The following is a 16,704-nucleotide window of genomic DNA, read 5'->3' on the forward strand; positions in this document are numbered from 1 at the left end:
GGGAGCATCATTCATTAAGTGTTCCCTTGGGGTATGAGTAAAGAGACAGGATTTAATCAGGTCTTCAAAATCTGTACTTTACTCTAGCAGAAAGCACTTCAACGGCCCCTGCCCTAAGTCACTGGGATATCTGACTACAGAGACTCAAAAGTCACAGAATTACCCTGAGCTATGCAGTGAAACACGTAATTATCGTGTGCAACCAGCCTGTGCAGGTAAGACTTCAACTGGTATCCAGCTCCTTATTTACCCTTCCCTCTGAGTTGGAACTATCCCCTATTTTAGTTTCTCTTATTAGATTGATGCAATTTAGTAAGCTCCAGCCTAATACTGTGGGATTTTGCACCAAGATTCCCTTTGCTGCTCTACTTGACCTTCTGATAAGAGCTTTGTTCACTCCATTTTTATCTCCATTATGGAATAGAACAGGCCTCTTTCTCACCATGGAGTGTCTATTTTATGTCTCAGTTCAAATAACTGAAGTCGTGCCCAAGTCCCACCACCAATCCTTCTCTCAGTACTCTCATCTATTCTCTCAGCACCTTTAGATTCAGGAACTCTCTTGCTACTCTCCACACTTTATACTAGATACCAGAAGCCGCAGTCCTGTAACCAGCTGACAGAATCCTACATACATACCTACAAGTCTTCTCCTTAACTCTCTCTCACTGTAGCTTTACCAGTCACCTGATGGCTCAATGACCTGCCTGAGCCCAAATAACAATGAAGAAGATTCTCCTGACTCTTTGCTTAAGGCTTTTTCTAGATACCACATGAACAGCTATAAAGCAGTCATAGTAATAATAACAATTCTCATACTCTTCAAACATAACTAGAGAGATTCCACTGTCTTAGTCCAGGTTCTTCCAAAAAGCAAAGCCAGAGACAAAAGCTTAAGTGCTGCTCATTTATTTGGGGAATCAATCCCAAGAAACAGTATTGAAGGACTGGAGAGTATCCATCCTCAGGCTCCAGTTCTCCATTGGCTGGGGATTGCCTATGGGGTTATAAACTCCCTCACATTTGTCCCAAGAAGTAGATGGTGGCAGAGAAGCCCCAGGACAGAAAGTTGGAGAAAGGTATTGCAGCAGAGGCAAGGTGCTGCCAGGTCATATCTATGCAGAAGTGGTTGTTGCAGCAACAGCTAGTGCATGAAAATGGGACGAGAGGATGAGAGGTGGAGAATAAAAGGTGTCCAGTGACTGTGTCCTTCTACTAACAATTACAACACCTGCATGAATAAGCCATTCATAAGATATTGTTTTCTGTAAGAAACTTATTTTCATTCATTCAATAAATATGTAGATAACAAAAACTATTCAAACCAGAACTGGGGCTTATTATAACTTGGAAAATCATAATTCTTAGCATCACTAGTAGAATTACAGGGTGATGACTCCCCCATTGTAAATATATAGGAATTGACTGTAAAACAGAACCCAGAACCAAAATGTACAGCATATGAGGCCATTTTCAAAAGTCTGACTTTAGATAGGTCGTGCTTGTACTCAAATATTGCTAATCCACTAACTACAGGTGATAGACAAGGAGTACCAGTAGTGAGTTATGAAGAGTATTCATTTGTATTTATTTATTTATTCATTTTTTCTTTATATCTAAATATCTTATTTTAAAAAATATTTTTATAAAAGTTGAACAAGTAGCGTAATGAACTCCACCCACAAACCCTTCACCCAGATTCATCAACGCCCAACACTTTGCCATACTTGTGCTCACTCTCTCTCTAATAATAAACAGAATACATACAGATGTTTGTTATTGCAGTTAAACCATTTGAAAGTAGCAGAAACTTCCCCTCCATATACGTCAGTTTGCATATCCTAAGAATGCCTAATTTTTCAATACCTTTATCACGCCTAAGAAGTTTAACATGGGTGCAGTACTATCTAATATACATGCGTGCTCACGTTTCACCAGCAGTCACAACAATGTCCTTTTATCTGTTGTTGTTGATGTCCATCCAGAATCCAACCAGAGATCACACATGGAAGTGACATGTCTTTTTAGTCTCTTTTAATTTAGAACAGGTCCCTAGCCTATTTTTGTCTTTCATGAAACTGACTTTTTTTTTTAAGAATTCAGGCCAGTGTCTTATAAAACGTTCAACAATCTGCCTTTGTCTAATGATTAGATTCAGATTAAACAAGTTTCGTGGGGATATCACATGCTTAATACTGTATCTTTCCCACTGCATCACATCAGGAAACTCACAACATCAGTTCGGCCCAGTTTGGTGATGCCAAGTTTGATGACTTGACTAAGGTGGTGTCCACCATATTTCTCCACTGTAAAAGCGCCTCTTCCCTTTTAAATCAATAAACCATCTGTGAGATAATACTTTGAGACTCTGCTAATCTTCTGCTCATCAAGAACCTTTCACCCAATGGTTTTACCATCCAGAGATGACCCTACTTGAATTGATTATTGCATTGGTGGTTGCAAAATGGTGAGAGTCTTCATTATTAATGAATGGAAATAAATGGATCCTGCATAGCATAATAACAATTTATTTATTAAGTATTCATTTCCATTTTGAGGTAGGGGAACAGGACTAATTGCAAAGTCCTCTGCTATTAAAAACATCAGGAACCTGAAGATCAAATCAACATTGTTAAAAGGGAATTCTTGTTCAAGCTGTTAAGAAAAACAAACAATCAAAGGGAATTGTCTAGTTAATTAAGAACCAGTCTTTCCTCTAAGACGTTTACATCCTAGAATTAGAGCCAATACCCAGTGTCAGACTCAAAATATGCATGAGCCTGACCGAATCAGCAACAACCTCCGGAATCTTTGATGTGGCCAAGCAATCTCACTGACACAGCACAGAAGGGGGATCTGAAGAGCCAAGATTTGTATGTGACTGCTCAAAACAGACCTGAGAAAGAAACCAAATAATCAGCGAGAAAACCTGATGGTAGAAATACGGTTTAAACCCTTGATTTTTAAATCGTGTTTCACAAGCTCAACAATTTCCTCCAGACTCCAGGTGTAACACCAAGGGACTGCCAGCTCCTACCCAAGCCTGGGCTTTGTTTTGTGATTCATTAGAAAACAAAGCTTGCCCTGATAGCTTAGGAATATAAAACTATTTCATCTTAAGGAAACCTAGAAGGTTACAACCCAAAACAGTACATTTTTTTGCATACAATTTTGATTTTCTTTTCAATGGTATTACTTAAGCATTAAGAACGCAGCATGAATTTCATTTCATTTTTATTTTCTTTTATGGTCAGTTAAGTTCTTTATTCCTTTATGTCTAATATCAGTAAGAAAAACAACAGTTGGCAATAACAAAAGGGATTAAAAAAAGCTATACTATCTATAAACAACAAAATTAAGGATCTGTTTTTTGTTTATCTATCATCTTTCTATCTTTGATGAGGCTAAGTATATAATCAACGGATTTTTTTGTTTGTGATCATTTTAATTAAATTTTCCTCCCAAAGCTATCCTAACACAAACAGGGTAGTGGTGAAGTCTCTGGAGTGAGACTGTAGGGCTTTGAAATCTGGATCTGCCACTCGCCAGTTCTGTGACCTTAGGCAAATTACCTAAACTCTCTGGGTCTCAGTTCATCTTGCAGTTGTAAAGATTAAACAAGTTCATACATGTCAAGTACTGCTCACATCATAAGTATTCAATAAATGTTAACTACTCAATTATTACCTTGACCATAGCCTCAAAATAAATGCTTTGGCTGACATACAATTGACTATATAATTTCTAAAAATATTTTGACTCAAAGTAAAACTCACTGCTGGGGGCTTCAGTTATGAGGCTCTTGTACTTCTTAACACATGTGATGACGCTATGAATTAATTGTGAAGAACATAACTCTAGATCAGAGGTTCTCAAACTTTAGCCTGTATAGAACCACCTGGAGCGCTTGTTAAAACACAGATCACTGGACCCCACCCAGAGTTTCAGATTCCTTAGATCTTGGGTGTGGCCCAAGAACTTATATTTCTAACAAGTTCCCAGGTAATGCCGATGGGGCTGGTCTGAGGATTACACTTAGAGAATCACTGCTCTAAGTAGATTTCTAACACAATGAACATTTAAAAGAGTAAGTGTGTGAATGTGTGTATGTGTGTGTGTGAACAGAAGTGAATTTATAAACTTTTATCTTAAAAGCAATCTACGTCATGTTACATGGTTAATGATGCCACGAAAATACCAACAGACAATCCAAATAATGGGTAAGAGAGATCTGGCTAAAAATAAAGATGGAAACAGTAGCATTGCTGCTTAATATAATCCCCCATGCTATATAATATGAGCACCTGCATCACACTGATTCAGTTAACGTCAGGCTGAGAAAGGCAGCATTCAGTAGTGGGAATTATAGAAAATATGGCCTATTTTGTCTAATAGAAACGTCACTTTATTGAATGAGACCCAATATGTTGGAAGAGAAAAAAAATGCTTTTGTTCATGTTGAGTTGTGCACTCTCCTTCCCACTCATTTAGTTGAAGGACATGCCGTTCCAGTCATCTATCTGACCAAATGCATTCTCCTCCATGAAGACGCTACTGATAACCCAGCTGATCTGATAACTGAGTCTTCTTTGTCTAATTCTCTAGGATAGCAATGCTCAGAGGAGAACTCTCCTGTTGGTTTGTGTGAATGGCTCTTCTCCTACGCTGCTCTGGGAAACAGTTTGTGCTAAGTAGCATGCAGTCTAAAGAAGGCATGAGGTCTACAGTCTACTGTATACATTACCTTCACCTCTGCCTAGTGATACAAAATATACCATGTTCTTTGAGATTCTCTGTAAAATCATGACTTAAAAACAAAAACAATTCTCTTCTCTAAGATGCTTATTATCTAATGGCTGAGAGAAATACAACTCAACTTTTCTAATGTGCAAAACCAGGCTAAAACCTGAGTCTCCTTATTATCTTAGAAGATTCATTGACCCCACAGGTCAAGGGCAGTGGAACAGTGCCTCCAAAAGCCACCTTGGGAGCAAACACTGTAGCATTCAAAATTGAGACAATATTTTTACTATTCGAAGTATAATAGTAGCTTTATTCTAATCTTTATAAAATATAAATAATATTGATAATGTACTCTTAAAGTAGCCCCTTACGATTAAAATAAAAGCCAATTTGAATGAGAATGGCTACACGGTAACATGAAAAAATCCATATATTACCCATCTATCCATTGATAAAATAAGAACTATAAGTATAACCACAAGAATATTAATTATTTGACAGTAAAATAGACATCTGGTATGCCTTTTTTGTGTGTGTGCGCTGAGGAAGATTGGTCCTGAGCTAACATTTGTTGCCAATCTTCCTCTATTTTGTATGTGGGTTACCATCACAATACAGCTGATGAGTGGTATAGGTTTGTGCCCAGGATCTGAACTGACAAACCTGGGCCACTGAAGCGGAGCACGTGGAACTTAATATACCATGGAGCTGGCCCCTGGTATGTCTTTTTTAAAGCAGCAGAAGCCTCTGGTGAAAAGGAAATCCTACCTGGAACCCCGTTATTTAAAATAGATAAACACAGAGCTGCTCAGGTTCAAGTACAAGCAGGGGAAGCCTAGGGTTCCACTCACTGGGTCCTCCCCATTGCCTTCAGCAATGTCCCCTGAAGCACTTCTACAAAAGATAGTTTGAAAATTACTGTTGCAGATTTTCTAGGCAAGCGATAGATGGAGAAACAGGATCCTGAAGAGCCACCTTGTCAGTCAGTCCACATACATAGTTTAGTAAACACTATAGCAAGCTGCCTTTTCTGCACTCTGTGTGTATGTAAATAGAGGGTACCATCCAAGTGAAATATCTATAAAGATATCCACAAAATCATCTAGGATCATGGAAACTTTCCCAGGAATGCTTTGCACAATACAATTAACACAAAATAATATAAGTACCACAAGTTTTAAAAGGCAGAGAAAAAAACAGTTTGGTTTTCCAGTAAGGAAATATTAATTTGGGGGAAGGGGAGAGAAGAACAATAATTGTTTGAACCTATGAATTGAATAGACTGACTAAAATAATTTTTGGTCCCCACTGTAGCATACAGTAGAAAATAGACCATGTCAGGTATTTTTGCTATTGATTTTGTTTTAAAATCTCATGTAAAATAGTTTTCTTATTTTGCGTTATGATAATACAGGGCCGATGAGTCGGGGCCTAATAAATTTCAGAAGCCACTTTCTCACGTTATTCAACAACTCAATAGAAATAAACAGAAACAAAGGTTTGAATACTTAGAAATTCGATGTTAACTTATATATTGGCTTATCATCCTCAAACTTTTTCTCCTTGCATCTTTTCGTGACCTGCTAAAATGTTACCAAAATTGAAAACCTAAGAAAGTGTTCACTTCCCATGTCAAGAATTTCATGTCAGGTAGTCAGAGTTATAAAGCAAAGGGTCATGCCATCGAAGTGGATAAGGGGTGAGAAATTCCGTTAAACATTTGTGGCTCTGATTCTATGTGCTAAGCAGCATCAGTCAGGACTTGCAGATAAACGATGTTTCGGAAAGTATGAATAGAGTATAGATGGTAAGCATAGCAAAGGTAACTCAGGCTCACGAGTTAGACCTATTAGAGCTGGAAGGGGAATTTAAGCAGCTAATCCAACATTTTCATTTCAAGGTAATAAAATTCCCCCAAAGAGGTTATTTAGCTATATGGGGTAATAATTCAGGGAGGGGGCTGAAATAGAACTAAAACCTGAACACCTTATACTGTGAAACATCTTCTCCAAAGCAATATCTCATACATCATTTCAACTGTTGTTTTTAAGAACCTATGAAATAAGTGGAAAGTTACTCGTGTCCCACCTTCCAGATGAGGAAACTTTATAGGAAAAAGGAACACAAGCGCTGACAGAGGATTTTCACTGGTGGGACAAGATCAACAAGTTAGACACGGAGCAGAGTCCATCCTCAAGCCAGCTCAGAATGCTACATGGACACACTGGTGCAAACAAGTGCTACAGTAACGTCAGGACAGGTGGAGACGCTTAGAGTCACAGACACTGGAGACAGGAAGAATCTTTGCTGGCATCTATTACAATCCCATGATTGTACCAAAAGGAAACAAAGGACCAGAAAGCTGAAGTGATTTGCTAATGGTCAAAGAGCCAAGTGATAAGGATGCAACAAGAAGACTTGAATCAATGTTTCGTGGTCCCAGTCCTCCTGTTCAAAACTCACCGTCAAGTAACAGAAGACAGTATTGGCATTTTTCTCCAATAAACCTATAAGTATGTTAATGTCAGAAGAGAACTCTGAAAACTTAGAAAGATTGACCCCAAAAAAGTGATACTTATTACCTATCCAGTGTGACCACAGAATTCTTTTTAGTGAACACGGAGGTGGACGCATAAGTAAGGACGGTAGAGAAACAATAAACTGGGCATTTTGCCCTGGTTCTGCCATAATTCAGTAGCGTGACTGGGGCAAATCCCTTTTTCTTTCTAAGCTTGTTTTTTTTCAACAGTAAAATGAGGGGTTTAGACCTAATCTTTATGTTTTCTTCTAGTTTAAAAGTTCTGTTATTCTAACAAGGTCGCATAAATGTAACCTATGTAACATTATAAGGAGCTTAAAATTTTCTGTTGGTGGTGATGATATTTTTTTCACTTATAGCCACTTACTGGAACCAGATTAACCTGTTTCTATTTAGTGTAAGTGTTTCTTTGATAGTTGAAAATACAGAAGATACAGATCAGATACTAACAAGATATAATTTGAAATACCCGTTTCAAAAAATGGTCACCGATAACAACTTTATAGAGGAAGCTGCATTTGGTTACATTGTTTTGAGAGTCACTAGCTGATTAATGGAAATGGAAAAAGATAAGTGAGAGTGACAACATCCTAGCAAGCAGGCAGGAGGGGAAAAGACAAAACACACGTCATGTCTTATCTCAATGGTTAAGAATGAAAAAGATGTGGGGGAAATTATCTAAAACGGTAGGAATCATATTTTCTAACAATAAAAGAAGCATTAGCTCACTAATAATCATCCCAAATCTGTTCATCATTTTCTCTTGGTTGAAACTGTTGTCCCAACACACTCTGGGCAATATGTTATGTGCCAGTAGCATTACTAGTCAGTTACCTAGTCTAGTATACACAGCCTGGGACACAACTCCTTCCGAGAACATGGGAAAAGAAAATCATGGCTCCCTCTGCATGCCACTGTCAACAGAGAAGTGCCTCAGTCTAGAAAAGCACTTTCATAAATATTATCTCACTGGATTCTCCCAGCAATCCTGGAAAGTAGTAGGTAATATTATTCCTATTTTACAAAAGAGGATGCTAAAGTTCAAAGAAAAAGAGACTTTTCCAAGTCACTCAAGTAGTGATGAGAAGAACCGGAATTTGGGACTCAAATGTTTCACTCCAAAGCTCTAGCTCTTGTACTTTCCATGACACTAGGCTGGAAATGTAGAAGGGGAAAGGTCTTGCCTTCAAGCATCAAAGGGAGATCATCTAGACCTATTAGATTACCACAGAATAGGTCATGGCTGTGACTACAGTTAAAAGCTAAGCCCCCATCCTCTCTTTTGCCTTCTCCTTTCTCATTTAGCAGTTTTCATTCACTTTTCCATAAACATTTATCAAATATTTAGGACACATTGATATGAAGGACAGGAATCATTAAAAGAAAGAAAGGATAGGATGGGAGGGAGGAAGGAAGGAAGAAAGGAAGGAAGGAAAGCAGGAAGGAAAGAAAGGGAAGATGGATGGATGGAAGGAAGGAAAATCAGTGGTTCTCTGCCCTCCAAGTGCTTACAATTGCATTAAAGAGGTTCGGTAATGCAAAAATAACCATATCGTAGGGCTCAAAACAGACAGGTCAATATTAAAGTATATGAAACACAAGATGCTAGAGGACACACACAGACACACAGACACACACACAGACACACACACACATACACGAGAGAGAGAGAGAGAGAGAGAGAGTAGGACACACACAGACACACAGACACACACACAGACACACACACACATACACAAGAGAGAGAGAGAGAGAGAGAGAGAGAGAGTAGCTAAATAGAAAACTCAGAGAGAGCTGCATGGATGCACTAAGAATTAAGAAGATCTCAGATGGAGAAAAAAAAATTTAAGATATTTACCATATGAGCATAAAGATATAGGAGGAATGCTGCAATGTGCACTAACACTTGGCAAATGCAAGTGTTCTTTTAAGTAAAAATAGAGGAAGATCAGACTCAAAGGGTCAGCTGTGGTCAGATTACGCAGGTGTGCAAACCCTAGGCAGAGAAGGAGCTTGGCTGGCATCCAGAGTACAGATATCTAAAGGACAAACACGGTCCCCATGACGAAGGAGAGAGTGGGCAGGGTAATTGTATCTTGGGACTTAGTGTTGATGTGGGAACAAACACATGGTGTGAATCACATATATTCTAGGCAGCGCACAATTTACATTAACAACACTCCCAGCAGGAATTCCTATTTTTATGAAAAAGGTTACCATTGATAAAAAGTGAGTACGGGACCATATCAGAAAGCTACTGATCTCACCTTAATTGGGAGTGAATGTGAATCCACAAGATGACAAACATTTCTGCCTTTGACCTCAGAAATACAAACTAACAGACTGCTTTGAAAAGACTGTCATTTCCCTAGGTAGAGGCTGAAGAAAACCTAAAGGAGGCAAGGAATGATCGGTCTCCAGCCTCGCTATTCTTATCACAACTTAAAAATCCTTTCTCCAGCTCAGAATTCTGCTCATACCTCACTTCAGCCTTTCCCGAGAAATGTTTCCTTTTTCATATAATTTTCAGAGTCAAGCAATAATTAAATGACTACTATTTACCTAGCAATACTACCTCGTCTATATTAAAGAACCAGACAAATAACAGAGGAAGAAAGAAAACCTGAGTCGGTCACTACTCCCTTCCCTTCCTTCCTCTCCCCTGTTCCAGTGTGAACTTTTTTCTTTATGATCTATTGCACTTAAACCAGGTCTAGAGGCTTTGTTCCATCTGTGGCTCAAACTCAAAGTGGAAACCGGGTCCCCATCTGGATTTAAATTAAAAGGATGTAAAGTAGTGAGGTGTTTGACCAAGTCATGGCACCTCTCAGGTTTTAGTGTCCTCCTATGAAATAGGGGAATAATAATAGAAACCACACAGGGACATTTTGAAAACCAGGTGGGATAAGGTTCCAACCTGGGAAACATGTGTCCAGTAGAATGCAAAGTATACAGTAGGTCTTCTATACATGTTGGCTAGTATGCTCTATAAACGAGAGGATTACAGGACGTCCTAGGTGAGTTCTAGGAGACCCTACAGCTATGAAATGAAAAGTCTTGGTCTCAGGGTGAGGCTACATCTTGGTGGCCAAAGACAGGTCCCATAAGAAAGAAAAGGCTGGGGTTTTGAAGGGAAGCTGAGCCTCCTCTCAGGACAGAAGCACCTCAGATGGCCATGAAAGGGAAACTTCTGACTTAATCTCGCTCCCAGATTTACCAAATCTGAACCTTTGGGAGCAAGGCTTAGTAATTTGCCTTTAACAAGCCCTTCATCCCTCCCCCAGTTCTTTCCCACACTAAATTTGAAATCTGCTGGTCTAGGATTTGGTTGCCTGGTACTAATGCAAGCGCTAACAATAACTGGAACAATTTAATTAAAATCCCACAACTCTGAATGCATTTAAGGAGAATTCTTTACTAATATATTCTAACCCAATTCCCAGGAACAGGGAAAACACTTTTCTCTTGTTCAACAGTTCTGTGTTCTCACCCACAAGGCCAGCAGAACAAACACAACCTACTTCACTTCTCCTCATTTGTAGAAATGGCAACGATGTTTACCACCTCGAAGGGGTGCTGTGAGTTTTCACTTATTGGTGTTTATAAAGTCTTCTGAGCGATCTGATAAATCAATTATAAGTTGGCATTATTCATAGCACCCTGTTGGAGCTTAATACATATTCAATTAAAAAACAATGACAACAATACAGCAATATCCACAAATTAGCATTAATTATAGCAACGTATTATTCTCACCCTACCGCCACAATGTTATCTAGGCAGAGCTGTTTACGTCTGGAGACTGTACAGTCTCTCTCATTAATGAGGGGCAATCTTTGCTCAGTGATATCAAAATTTCCTCTAGTAAAGTTCACATCACACTTGCCTCAAAGTTCTGATTTTTCAAAGGATCATTCTACTTGTCAAACACTAGGACAGGAAGCAAATACTTCTCCCCTGAAAAAAGTCAGGATCCTGCAAAGCATACTGGACTCGTCCATTTCCTGTAGCCCTCTTGTTCCAAATTGCTCTGGACCCCAGCTCCCCTTCACCATGGTCATGGCCATAGCTCCAGCTCAAGCCCTTTTCTGCCTCACTAGACTCCTGCAGTCGACCCCAAGCCATTCTACCATCACCAATTCGGACCAGTCAAGTCCTGATCTATGGTAGAAATCCATCTACATAGAGATCAGGTAATTTTATTCTCCTTCATAAAGTTCTTTATTGTTCCCTAATGGTAACTAATACAGCCTCAGATTGAGAAAATCCCAAAACTGTCATCAAAACTACTAAAGAGAAGTAGTTCATTTACTTGAATTGAGGGAGTGGCTGTAAGTCATTCAGGGGAATTTTTACCAGACACAGACAGCAGAAAGAGAGAAAGATACTCGGGCAGAAGGAACAGCTTAAGCAAAGGGCTATAAGCTGTATGTCTCTCTATCTGCGTAGTCCACGTTCAGTTTTCTCCAGGGGGCAACAATCTGGTAGCTGGGCAAGCTGTCCATCCACTGATCAAGAAAGAGTGCCTCCATTCCCTCCGCCTGCCTTCCTTCCTTGCCTTGCCGTCTCAGGAACAAGGGCACATCTTACTGTTCTAGGCTTTGCTGACTCCAGTCTCCCACTCTGCAGGAGCCTTTGACATGCATAGTTGAGGTTGAGGAATCTGTGCCTAGTGGGTTTGAGGTTTCATCAAGAGAAAAAGAAGGAACTTATGCGATTTCACTGAGTAACTATTTTCACTACAAAAAATTCCCATATTTATTTTTCCTCTTTTTTGAAATGGCCCTAAGGAAACACATGCCAGATTGCCATGAACAGGGGCTGTACTTTCCAAACAGTAACGAGGACTAAAAATAGAAAAGCTTGATTTGCTCAAGATGTATATAACTTCCTCTCCCATTTCCTTTCCCCACCACCCTGAGTCAGTGCACAGAAGTGGTACATGGTAAACCGTTAGCATGTTTACAACAGCATCAAAAGGGTGATAAGCCTATCCATAGTATGTGCTCCATAGATGTTTCCAGAGAATTCCTACTGCCTAGTCAAAGAATGAATCAATCAATCCACAAATATCAACCAAGTATCCATCAATGAGATAAAGACTATGGGTGATGTAGGAATGTGAGTTGTGATTTAGCCTTCAGATAGTTTCTAAAAGGGGAACAAACAAGAGAAGAATACAAATAATTCAGGCCTATGAGGCCAAAAACCTCCACTTAGGGTTGCGGCCAGCTCTCCACTAAGTGTGTCACTTTGGGAATTCACTTAAAAAATCTGAGTACCTCATTTCCACATCACAAGAAAGATGGGCTGGATTATGATCCATTCAAATCTGAGGCTCTACAACGTGTGATATTAAGTGATTTCTACAGGTATCCCCCATGTCATATTTGATTCTGGCTTTATGATATATAGTTTGGAGGTATATGATATACTTACATCAGTCCACAAAAAGGCATATATTAAGGAGCAGAGAAATAAAACATAATTAACTGATTTACTCATTAACCAATTCATTGTAGCCTTTACTGTGAACCAGACACTACTGCATACTCTATACGCTTTATCTTAATCGTTAAAATAACTATCTAAGTTATCATTCCTATTTTGCATGTGAAGATGGATAATGCAACCAGTAAGAAATAGGGCAGGGCTTCCTGGCACTAAACCCTAGGCTCATGTCACTACAGCACACCACCCAGTCAACAGAGTCAGGATGCAGAGAAGGGAGAGATCGGGATGAGCTAGTGGTGTCAGAGGTTATGAGGAAGAAAGTGGGATCTGAGTTAGGCTTTTTAAAATGGGAAGGAGGGGCCAGCCCCATGGCCTAGTTGTTAAGTTTGGTGCACTCCATTTTGGTGGGCCAGGTTTGGTTCCCAGGCATGGACCTACACCACTCATCAGCAGCCATTCTGTGGCAGTGACCCACATATAAAATAGAGGAAGACTAGCACAGATGTTAGCTCAGGGTGAATCTTCCCCAGCAAAATTAATTAATTAACTAATTAAATAAAAATAAAAATGGAAAGGATTTCTGATCAGCTGAGAGAGGAGGATGCTTCAGGCAGTAGGAAAGACACAAGGAAAATTAACTCAGCATGGGAAGCTGCCAATGAGGACATCAGCCTCACAAGAGCAAAGACTGTAAAGAACATAGTGAGAGATAAGGTGTGCTTTAAAGGAAGAGGTAGGTCATGAAGAACTCTGAAAATCAACCAAGAGAGAAAACCTAATGTGGCAGGCAATAAAAGCCATAGGAAGAAAACAGTATTTTTTGAAGACTAATTGGTTAGGGATATGTAGCTGGAATGGAAAAAAAAAAAAAAAAAAAACAGAATCAAAGTAATGAGTCTATTGTGATATGGAGAAAGAATGAGCTAGAACAATGAACGGGAAAATGAAGAGATTAAAACAAACTTGAGAGTCATTTTTAAACCAAAAAATGTCTAATGTTGGTGATAGATATATTTAAAAAGTCATATCAACAATGACCACAGAGTTTAGAATTTGGAAGAATGGAAAATATGGTGGTACCTCTAACAGAATGGAAGCCTTGGGGAGGACGATGAGCAGACTTTGGGACATGTTCAATGCGAAGAGACTGACAGTTTTCCCTGTGGAAAGATCCTATGGCTAAATGGCACAGCAGGTGTCAAAGAAAAGCACGGTGCCAAGAGTCATAACGAGTTCAAAACATTAAATAAATAGAGATGGAAGGCGACTTCTACTGAGAGAAAACAGAAGGTCAAAAGGGAGTATACTGAGTGAACACCTAAATTTAAGTTCAGTAAAAAGGAAGAAGGGGGATCTGGTAAAGAAGAGAGAAAAGGAATACTTACAGATACAGCAGAGGAACCAAGGAAGTTCTGTGTAGTGAACATTGAAGGAGGAAGCAAGGAAGCTCAAATCATCAAGAGTCTTACCTGCCTGAAAGAGGCAGAAGAAGATGTCGGAAAAACAACAGTCATCGGGGCATCAGAGGAGGTGGCAAACACACACAAGAGCCATTTCAGTAGAGTTGAAATGAGCTAAGTTCATGTTAGGACTGTGGCTTAAATCCCAGTTCACAGAGAGAAACATGGTGGGGCAGGGAGGGGAGGGGAAGGAAAAGAGTCTCGTTCACTGAATCTGTAACTATGAAAATACTTCTCTGTAGTTGCCATGGCCCAAAAGTGGTTTCTATCCCCACTGGGTCAGAAGAGAATTACTAAAGAGACACTGCATGATTCTCAATGAGCTAAAAGGAAATGAAAACCATCTTCTAAGCACATTTCAACTTACAAAATGGCCTGATGTGAAATGGTGATAAAAATGATGAAATCTCCTGAATGTGCACCATGAAATACTCCTCTGGTTGTCATATTTTGTATTCAATTGTTTGACCATCTCTTCATGGAATACCTGAGTCTGAGCCAGCCAGGTACTCTAGGAAGTTCAGAGACAGGTCTTCCAAAGTCAGGACCCTTACTCTGACATGCACATGCTGTAGTAAGCTATGGCTTGAATCCATAAAGCTCTGTTCAAGGGGAAGTTCATCATTCTCTTTCCAATACACACAATACCATCAAATATACCATTTAAAGACCATGTAATTATTTATTGCTCTAAATATGGAGGTGATATAATTTCTAATAGAAAGAAAGCTCAAGGATGTCGAAATAATATTACAAAACAATTATTTTGAAGGTAAATCCTTTACTTACTTACTGATGTAGAATGTGCTACCAAATGGGTAATTTCCATCTGATCGTCACAAAAACCCAGAAGACAGGAGAAATAGGATTATCATACTAGTTCTATCACTGAAGAAACTGAGATTTGGCTCTTCGGGATGATCTGCCCCAATTCACCTATCATCTTGATGTATCATCTACAGTTCAAAACAGAAGGTGGTTATAGGACAGGCACAGACTCCTTTAAGCGCTAAAGGGAATGAGATAAACTTGGGGAAAGAAGAGAAGTTCTGAATTCCTCCTATGTCTCTCTCTCTCTTTATCTTTTTTTGGGGGAGTGGGAGGTTCTGATAAACCAAATCCTTTACTTCCACAAATAACAGTAAAATTATATTTCTTATAATGTGACTCTTCTCTGTCTTGTGTTACCCCCAGCCTCCTTTTAAAAAAGTGCCACAGCAACATTTTTCCTACCAGGTACCACCAATTTTACTTGTTTTTGATAGTAATAAAAATTGGCATCTTCACTAAAGTTTATTGGTAAAATAAATATTAAAATAAACAAAAGTTATAGAAAGAATTCCGTTTTAAAGGTCTATAAACAGCTTTCCGCTATTTTAATAACAAAGTACATTCTTCCAATCCGTAAAGATACAGACAATTAAAATAAAAAAAAAAGAAGCCAAAGACAACATTGTAATAGAGAATTCTACAACAGAACTCTCAAGAGCAAGAGTTTCCACGTAATGAGAATACTTGGAGAGAAACATGACAATTGGTGCTTTGTGTCCTTCCTTGAAAAAGAATATAAAGGAAGAGTAACAATAAAACAGCGATGACAAAAGAGAGAGAAATGGACAAGCATGACTCAGAAGACTGTAGGGTTTGATCCTTGCCTGGGACACTTCATACCATGGAAACCTGGAATATTACTTAACCTCTCTGAGCCTCAGTCCCTTAGCTAGCACAAGATAGAGAATTATCCCCACCCTTTCGTTTTCATAAGTTATTCAAAGGCTAAAGTGAGATAAAGTAAATGAAAGTCTTCTGTTAAAAAAAAAAAATCTCAATGTCAATTTTGGAATTTACGGGGCAGGAGCCTTGGACAGGTCAAACCCACAAAAGCTAATAATAAAACACTGCCAATAATAGCTTAACCCCTCCAGGGTTGGTATAAGTATTATATGCAATAATATATTTTGTTATCTAGTAGGGAGTTCGTAAATACTTGACTTTTGAATGGATCAAGCACATTCACCCATGTACAGAAAATCTCCCAAAAACATTAGGGTTTCAAAAATAAAAAATGAGTTAATGCCCTGGGTTTTGGTCTTGGCATCCTCTATTCGCTCTTTTACCCCTTCTTTCAGATCAAATTGTTTTGTGCTCATGATGAGTGGATTATGTAAATTACAAAGGAACTGAAGGATTTGTGAGCCCAACAGGGCTTCCTTCCCAAATCCATGGATAAGAAGAACATGGTACAATCTGTGAGGGGATTGTCAGAGAATATGCCAGAGGCTGCGATAGAAGATGTGCTTATTTCCACTAAAGAATTAGAGACAAAACTATCTCGGTGGCCCCTGGCCACCAGCCATGAACACATATTGTTGATGACTTTGGCTGCTTTTTTAGAATTTAAAATGATCTGCCTTCCCTCATTTGTAAGAGAATTGATACTGAGCCAAGAGGCTTAAAAGTCCCCCAAATACATTTTCGTTTTGTTTTTGTCCATTTAAAAATAAATCA

General features: G+C 39.0%; 1 protein-coding gene across 7 annotated transcripts in view; it reads right to left on the reverse strand.

The window, feature by feature from the left end:
- Positions 1-16,704, reverse strand: part of LPP (LIM domain containing preferred translocation partner in lipoma) — a 653,489-nt gene that overhangs the window by 337,576 nt on the left and 299,209 nt on the right. The window lies entirely within an intron of this gene.

Source organism: Equus quagga, chromosome 4 (assembly GCF_021613505.1).
Source record: "Equus quagga isolate Etosha38 chromosome 4, UCLA_HA_Equagga_1.0, whole genome shotgun sequence".
Lineage (NCBI taxonomy): Eukaryota > Metazoa > Chordata > Mammalia > Perissodactyla > Equidae > Equus > Equus quagga.